Here is a 9,683-nt window from a genome sequence, read left to right as displayed (position 1 = left end):
AAATTTATCTTCTAATTTTCTTGAAAATAACTATTAAAAAGAAACAACATAGTAAAAATTAGTGTACTGCATTACTGATCAGTAAGATTGAGGGACAACAAATTGAAAAAAATATTTTCTCAGACTTCACAGCTTCTTAAGTGAGATCATAATTCTAAATGTACAAGCTAAAAATCATAAAACCCTCTGAAAAAAATTAGGAGAAAATATATATGTATGATATTATATTAGGCAAAATTTTATTATCTAATAGATAATAATATAGTAACCATAAAAATTTATAAATTGGCCTCCAACAAAATTATAATTTCTGGCTTCTGCAAGATATTGTCAATAAAATGAAAAGGTAAGACACAGATTTAAAGAATACATTCTCAATGCATATGTCAGACAAAGGACATTAATCCAAAATATATACATGATTCTTAAAATCCATCAACAGACAGGAAATTCAATTAAAAATTTTCCAAAAGGCTGAACAGATACTTCACAAAGAAGAAATACAAACAGCCAATAGCAGTACATGCTCATCGGTAGTCATCAGGGGAGTGAAGTTAAAAAAAAAAAAAAAAAAGGTACCACTACACCACTACACACCCACTAAAATGGCTAAAATTTTAAAACCTGACAATGCCCAAGGACAGAGATTCTCTGATTTGATTCCTTGTTCTAGTCTCAATGTGGATCATTCCACTGCTTCCTAAATCTAGGTACTCTGCTTCCAATAAAAAATGAATTGATGAAGAAATACATTGAATGATCAGTAAAAATTAAGCTCTGATTTTTAAACATTGCCAACTGAGGGTAAGCTGCAACCTCAGGTTTCTTTACCCATTGCTAACCTTTGGCCATCGTATGTCACAAGATAAGAAACCATAAATTTTCTTGCAGTTGCTGATAACAAGTGAAATGAACAAGGAATTTTTTTTAAGTAATTCTCAGGAAGACAAACCACATTGCTTTTTTTCACGTGGGAATTCTCCTTCCATTGACTGTTTTGGATATTTTTCCTTTACCCTTCTTAAAGACATCTGAAGATTTTCACAATGAGAGACCTCCGAGATCTCTGCCATTCCATGCATTTGAAACTAGAAAAAAGAAATAGCCATAGTCAATGGTCATGGTTTCTTAGGAAAGGCAATAGTCATAAAAAAAGGAGGGGAAGGGTATTTCTGATGAGTCACAGTTATTATTTATGAAGAGGACATTTCCTGTATGGATAACTTATAGGTTTAGATACCAGAATCCATAACCATCCAGAAAAACCACTGAAGTAAACTTAAAATAACAAAGCCACCCAACACAAAACTAAGTGTAGAGACTCATTAATATATTATGTCATGTTTTGATATTTATTTGATCAAAAGATGTATTGAATAAATGCATTTTGAGTAAATATGCACCAGGAAAATTATTCAATGACTTGTCAGAGAATGTTACAAGAAATCTGCAGTAAATAATGTATGAGCATGCGTATTTGCCGAGTCTCCTTGATTTTGCTTAAAAGAGAGCCTTGTAAAGTGTAGTAGCTCATTAAATATTTACTGAAGAATGAAGGGCATATATTTAAAGTTAAATAGGTAAAATTTTAAAAGACAGCTTCAGGCTGATGATATATAGGAGAGGAGTAACGGTTTCAATTTTTAATAGTCAAGATGATACATTCAAGTGCCATATGCCCAACTATATTGGAAAAATTAATTTGGATATAAATTAATCCTAGTACATCATGATTGAGGGGGATGGAGAAGAAAAATGTGGTAACTGCTGTATAGTTTCTGGTTATTTGTAGGGGGAAAACACCAATCTAATCAACTTGATAACCAAACTCACTTTTTGTTTATATTTAGCTCAGGGCATATATTTTCCCTCCAAAAAGCTCTGAAACAGATCATTCTTATAGCATTCTATATTCCACCATTTGTGGAAATTACCTGAACTGCACCTATATTTAAAAGAGTAACCATTTCACTTTTAATTCATCATATGCCACTACATTACTGGCTCTTAATTTTCCCATCCTAAATACAGAGGCATAAATACATTGACATTTATTTTAAAAGAAGTTTACCATTGTAATTGAATTTAAATGCCTTGTGACCATGATAAAACCATGGATCTTCCTGTTTCTAAGGCTCTATGAATGTGCCTTTTTATTATAATTGTTAAAAGAGATAGGCGTTCAGGGCTGGGGTTGTAGCTCAGTGGTACATAAATCCAGAGTTACATGGGTGAGGCACTGGGTTCAATTCCCAGCGCCACATAAAAATAAAACAAGATATAAACAAAATACAAATATTGTATCCATCTACAACTAAACTTTTTTTAAAAAAAGAGATAGGCATTCAGATCATTTCTTGTGCAAGTTTATTTGACCTTTGCCTATATTTTGAGGATCCCATTTGTTTCAACATGTCATTGTAAAATGTTTCATTTTAAGATTACTATTTCCAAATCAACTAAATTTTTCAATACAACTGTTTTTTTTTCTTACAAAAAGTCTTATTTTACCAATCTCACAATATCTTTATTTACTACCTACTCTTTCTTTTCTTCTTTCATTAAATGCTTTTCCTCTTTGTCCTGTTACCACTGTCACAAACTGTTGCTCAAGGGACCAACAATTGATGGCAATTGATGATGACAGTTGACATTTACTCTGGCTAGGACTCTTATCCATTTATTTGCCTGTACTCGGCCAAAGCCTTCCCCATCATCTCATGCTTTCTAAGAAACTATCTTCTTGTTTTTCGCTTTTAGATAGTGTTTCACAAGGTAACTTTCAATTCCTCCTCCAGAGGTTCTCTGCAAGCCTTTCAATTCCCAAGTTTGCATTAAAAGATTGGAATACCAAATTTTTACCCTTTCTACTTCACAGTGTTCCTGCATGCAAGTGTCATCAATCTCAGTATATAAGCCCCCCCACCTCAATATAGGAAGCTAACATGCTGGCTGTCTTTCCACTTATTTGGGTGTTCAATGTAATGGAATGTTTAGTTTGCCAAAAGCTTTCTATTTTGAAGTTGCCTTATTTAAAAATATAAAATTATTTTCCAAAGAAATTATTTTCACAGCAAAAAATGAAATTATTTTTTTAAAAAATATATTAAACTTCTTCACTGTGCCTGAATTATATTTGAACCTGCAGCCTACTTTGGAAAACAATTTGAACTGCTTCAGAACGGTAGAGTATAAAATATCATTGAAATAACAAATTAATACATCATCAAGATATTAAAGATACTTAAATGGTGACTTGAAGCAACATATTTTAGAATGACAGAAATGAAAATAACGTAGTTCAGTACTGGCCTCTCTAAATTACCCAAATTTCTCCCTTAAAATCTTAATTATTAACTTTGGTTGTCGCTCCATCATTTCATAAAACAAGAATCAAAACGTCACAGCATTTTGAAGTCAGAAGTTTATTGTGCCAGAATTTTGTGAGATTTTCTTCAATATTAAATCTGTCTTCCTCTTATCATTTGTCACTACCTACTTTAATTCTACTTTTGCCTTCCTATGTGATGCCACACAATTTAGTAACACTGAGAATTTTATAACATTTTTCCTCTCTTGCTGCTGATTAAAGACATTAGATTCATCTTGATATAAAGCCTTTAGCATCCTAAAAACTTCCATTGGTGCCCACAGTTCAGTCAGCACGAGTTGCTGATGAGCCTTTTTCATTTCTGTTTATTAATTTAAATATTTGGGCCAACTGAAGGCAGAGGGAAACAGACACTCTCTGCCAGGAGGGGTACAGAGGCAAGAAAATGTGCTAAAGAGAGAAGGATGTTGTGCAGGAATATGGTTCTTTTTCAGTTCAGCATTTGCTGAACTAGAGGAGTAGCAGATTTTCTCCAGGTCTCACCTACTCAATAGTGAGCTCATTTCTTCTTTTACAGACTAAAATATTTTGCACCTTGCAAAAAAATTGATTTTGATGTTGAGATCAGTGATCACTTGCTCAGGAGCACTCTAATTTAAAAGATCTGTTTGGCCATTATCAGTGTTTGAGACAAATTATTCTAATTAACTGGAAAAATTGTGTTATTATTAATTAGTTAATTGATGTCATCTAATGTGGTTAAATGTCAGGATCTGACTTTTTTTTCCAGTTAACTAAATTGAATAATCCCTTTTTTACCCATGGCTGATTAAGTGAGGGGAACTGATGTGAACACTTTTTTACTCACATCCTCATTCTTATATCTGTCCCGTGACCACTCTCTTCTATCTCTTTTCTGGATAGACAGTTGGTTATTTCCTTTGAAGTCCACTTATCCTCGTTGTAGTTTCAGACTGCCCTAAGACAGGGATTACTGGCTCTAATTTGTTGTTGTTGTTTGAAGCAAAAACTTCAAAGAGGATCAATGCTGCCAATTCTCCAGTGATATGACAGGTTTAGGCATATTAATAGCTCCAACATGACAATAATTTGTTGCCAGGTGTATGGGTACCCAGTAGCCAGTTGGGATTTTCTGTACATACAGATGTCACCTATGGTGGTTCATATCAGGATCTGACTTTCAGCCAGACCATTTGCCCGTCAGGGTGCAGAATTGCTGACTGTGTTTGAAGAATGTGAACAGAACGAATGCTGGACTTTACTGCTAGGCAGCTGATCTAACATAGAGATCAGTGGTACATAGTTCCTGAGGATATGGCTGAGAAGGAACGTGCATTCATGTCCAAGTGATAATAGGGGAAAGAAAGAGAATAAGATCAGAGAGTGGGAAATGAGAGATACTAGAGGAAGGTGTAACTGTTGGCAAACAATAATGCTCTCCAAAAATTGCAGCAGGGTTTCCTGGGTTGGTTGTTCCAACTACAGACACACTCAAGTTGCTTCTGAATAGAGGCTATCCTTAGTCTGTTAGATATTATTGAAACTTAGAGCTGGGCTATTCTGTCATATGCTGTAGACCTATCCATTGGCTACCTCAGAAAATCATCTCGAGTTTAAAAGAATGTTGTCATAAAATATTTACTTGCCAGTACCCACATCGTGAACTACGACAGTGTTTAGAACTGAAAGAACATAGAATTTTAAATCTGAAAACAGTGTTGGATTCATATTTTGCCAGTTACTAGCTGTGAGCAATTTAGTTAACCTCCATATACCTCAGTTTACTTGGTTACTGGTCTATAAAACAGCTGAGCCGAACAACCAACACTCAGAGGTGTTTGTAACACACACTCCATAAATAACAGCTATTTAGTTCAATTACACCTAATGTGAAAAGAGTTTTCTAAAGAAATGGAAATGAGAAAATCTTCATGACCTTGGCTAAACAAATATTTCTTACATGGGAAGCCTAATTGATTAACTTTTGTAAGTCAACATATTCTGCAATCTCACTTAATTCATTAATTCTAACAGCTGTTTGGAGATTCATAAGGATCTTCTCCATTCATGATCCTGTCATCTACAAATATAGCAATGTGTGTGTGTGTGTGTTAATTACGCATCTGTATATTTTTCTTTCCCTATTTCATAGCTAGACCCCATGTACAATTTCAAATAGCATCTGTGAAAACAAGCAGTTTTGCTTTCCTCCAATGCTATGGGTAAAGTCTAGCTTTATTAAATAATAGTTCTACAGAGATAGTATGTCTGGACTTTTAAATTTTGGGCTTAATTGCTTATGTGTGATTGTCAACAGACTATGACTAAATGAGAAGATTAGAAGGGGTCAGCCATTCTCAGTGGTCTACAGGGTAAGAATCTAGTTTGAGTAAACAGTTTTAAAAACTTCACAAGGAGTAAGGTACAGTGGCAAGTTTGTGGCAAAGTTTGTGTCTGGATTTGTGCATTCAAATATTTGTATGTTTAGATAATAATGAAAAACAAATATAATTCTGTATCACATTTGATGCAGCGCATACTGAACTCTTCAAAACTCAACAGTAGGGAAACAAACAATCTAATTAAAACTGGGCAAGCAACAGACTTCACAAGAGAGTTTTCAGAGTAGGCATGTGTGATACCGTCCAGTATCATTAGCAATTAGGGAAGTGCAAATCAAAACCAAGGTCAGAAGTTACTACACACCTATTAGATTAAAATGGACTGTAGTGGAAATACACAGGGAAGACAATTTTAAAAATATGTAAACTACTTCTGTACTCAATGACATGGATGAGGACGCTGATGGACTTGTGTCTGACTTTTTAACAGCCTTTTACAGATTCATTCCTTACAGTCTGGTCTGAAGGTGTGCAGGTGCCCTCTGTGACTAGCCTCTGTGAGTACATCAGTAATATCTTCCTTTTGAAAGTTTTTTAAAAATATAAATTTATATAAATATACAAGTATGTACATGCACCATAGATGAACATTTTTTACTATGCTTATTGGATTTTTTGCCCACCTATAATTGAGCCTCTTGAGTTCTTTATAAATTCCAGATACAAGTCTTTTGTAAAACATATAAATATTTTATTCCATCCTCAGGTTTGCTGATTCTTGTATTTAACAAGTCTTTTACTTTTTATTTTTGTTTCATAATCCAAAAAATATTGCCTGCGCAAAGAATTTCTATGTCACCTATGTTTTTATTTAGAAGATTTTTGTCTAGCTTTTGTATACATTTCAAGTTAATTTTTGTATATGGCAAAAGTTAAGAATCTAGGCTTCCTGACCCCCCATATGATTGCCGAAGCTCCAGCACTTTTTGATGAAAAAACTTTTAAGCCAGGCACAGTGGCCCATGCCAGTAATCTCAGCAGCTCAGGAGGCTGAGGCAGGATGATGACAAGTTCAAAGCCAGCCTGAGCAACTTAACAAGACCCTGACTCAAAATAAAATATGAAAAAGGGCTGGGGTTGTATCTCAGTGGTTATGTGCCCCTGGGTTCAATTCCTGGTATCCAAACAAAACAAAACAAGAAGAATGAACTTTCATTCCCTCATTAAATTTCCTTGTCATTTTGTCAAAAATTTATTTACCAGATGTTCATGAGTTTGTATCTGCATTCTCTATTCTGTTTCATTGATATACACTTACTTTTAATAATACATTGTTGTAATTACTCTGTTTCTTTACTACATCATGAAATTAGGTATTTAGGGCCAGTGATCAATCTTTGTATATAAAAATTTATTCAAAAATACCCTTTTCCTCCTGATTGTTTTTTTTTCTTTCCCCTTGGGCTGCTTTCCACATATAAGAGCAAAACCGAGTAGTTGCAGTAGAGAGACTGGATATCATTCAATCTAAATTATTTACTATCTGACCATTTAAGGAAACATTACCTGATCCTTTCTCTACTAAATTTTAAACTTTAATAGATTTTCACTTGGTGATATTTACTTTATAACATCACTACTTGATTTTTGTAGCTAATCCAAATATTAATGACAAAATATGAAATTGATAATAACTAAAATAGAAGAAAATATATAAGCTAGTTAATTTATGATTTATTAATAATAAGAGGATATAATTAACAATAATATAAAGATGACCAAATTTAAAATGAATATATGAAAAAAAATCAAATAAATGCAAGCAGAACAAAGATTATTATAGGACATAATAGCAAGCAAAATCATTATATTTCCCAATGATTTCAGATTTTAGTGAAACTAGTACTATAATGGACAATTTTGGCAACCTAAATGGATTCTACTTTCCTCAATATGATTTTTTTTAATGTATAAAAGTGCATAATATAGTTCCATTTATTTGATTTAGTAGACTTGCTGTTAAAAATGTGTCCCTAAAATGCATTCACATTTAGAGAAAATTCCATATCCATGGCACTACTGCCACATCATTTATAAAAGTTAAAGAACAATGCTTTCCAAGCTACCCAGGGAGGGAGCCCTATAGCGTTGTTCTTGATTTCCGTCCTAAAAGGGAAACTCACAATGTCCAGAGCCCTTGATGTCCTGCAAATGAAAGAGAGGATGTCCTCAAATTCCCTGAAGCAAGAACCCACTTAGGTGGCACCAACCTTGATTTCCAAATGGAACAAGATATCTACCAAAGGAAAAGCGATGGCATCTACCTCATAAATTTGAAGAGGACCTGGAAGAAGCTTCTGCTAGCAGCTCCTGCCCTTGTTGCCATTGAAAATCCTGCTGATGTCTGGGTCATAGCCTCTAGGAATACTGGCCAGTGGGCTGTGCTGAAGTTTGCTGCTGCCACCAGACCCAGTTCACTCCTGGAACCTTCAGTAGCCAGATCCAGTAAGCCTTCCTGGAGCCTCATCTTCTGGTGGTTACTGACCACCAGCCTCTTACAGAACCGTCTTATGTCAACCTGCCTATCAGGTAACACAGACTCTCCTCTTATTCCATGCAACAACAAGGGAGCTCATTCTGTGGGTCTGATGTGGTGGATGCTGGCCCAAGAAGTTCTGCACATGCGTGGCACTATTTCCAGTGAGCCCACACCTGAGGCCATGCCTGATCTGGACTTTTACAGAGATCCGGAAGCGCAGGTGAAAAAGTTGTGACCAGGGAGGAATTTCAGGGTGGATGGACTGCTTCAGCTCCTGAGTTCACTGCTACTCAGCCTGAGGTTGCAATCTGGTCTGAAGGTGTGCAGGTGCCCTCTGTGCCTAGCCAGCAGTTCCCTACTGGAGACCAGAGTGCCCAGCCGGCCACTCAAGACTGGTCCAAATCTCCTACTGTTCAGGCCACTGAGTGAGTAGGAACAAACAACCACTGAGTGGTCTTGAGCTGCTCTGCAGACACTTATTAAAAAGCAAAATGGAAATAAGGTTACAGAAAATAAACATCAGTTTCTTTTAAAAAAAAAAAAGTAAAAAAAACAATGATTTCCAGAATATTCAAAGATAGAGGAATATTTACTCAATAAGATGTTATAATACCATATGTTGCACATTATCAAACTGTAAGTTCCACATTACCATTTATGATTTAATAGCCACTTAGGAATACAAATGTTTTCTTGACTGTATTCATAACTACAAATTCAAGCTGAAATGGACCCCTGTCTTCAGCAATTTTTGGAATTACTCTTGGCTCACCCTTTAATGCTAGATGGCAATGGCTTCACATACGTACAATTTCTTTGGGAGCATTTCTTTTAGCTTTCCTGCCTTCCATCTTTAGAATCAGCTACACCAGCACCTGTGTTTCAATCTTTCCCAGAAGAAAGTATCGTTCTGAATCTTCAGAACTAAAACCTTTGCATATTAAATTAATCCAATTTTTAGTCCCATCTCTTTGAAAATTTGCTGCTTCAGATTGTAACTTAATAAATTAATCTCGCCAGCCCCTCTAGTGCCTTAACTTCAGCAACTAGCATACTAAGTTCTTCCTGGAGAGGGCAATATATTTTTCCCTTGAATCATTTCAGCGTTCCCTAGAAGTATCGTCATCTGTACATCCTATTTTTAATTCCTCAACTCTCACTGCTCTTTCCATTTTAATCTTGTTCATTTTATATCATGCTCAAACTGCTCTGAATAAGTCTGTTAATTAATTCTTAATAATTGAAGTATTTAGCCATACTCTTCTCCCTGTTGGAGTTTCCACATTGCTTGGTGACTTGCTAATTGCTAAGCTGAAGCCTTTTTACCAGGCTCTCTTCTAGGAGTGGTAGTCATCCTTCCTTCTCTCCTTTCATGACATTCTGCTTGCTGTCTATGTATCTATCATCTATACTTATCACATAGTACTGGGAACATGGCTTATCTATTTTT

At 35.2% G+C, this 9,683-nt stretch overlaps 1 pseudogene across 1 annotated transcript; it reads left to right on the top strand.

Moving 5' to 3' along the window:
- The first annotated feature begins 7,878 nt into the window (after positions 1 to 7,878).
- Positions 7,879 to 8,662, top strand: LOC308632962 (small ribosomal subunit protein uS2-like; annotated as a pseudogene). Its single transcript has one exon. The product of its transcript is annotated as a small ribosomal subunit protein uS2-like (transcript).
- The last annotated feature ends 1,021 nt before the right edge of the window (positions 8,663 to 9,683 follow it).

Source organism: Spermophilus citellus (genome assembly GCF_964194105.1).
Source record: "Spermophilus citellus genome assembly, chromosome: 13".
NCBI classification, from domain to species: Eukaryota; Metazoa; Chordata; class Mammalia; order Rodentia; family Sciuridae; genus Spermophilus; species Spermophilus citellus.
This window is presented reverse-complemented; position numbering and strand designations above follow the sequence as displayed.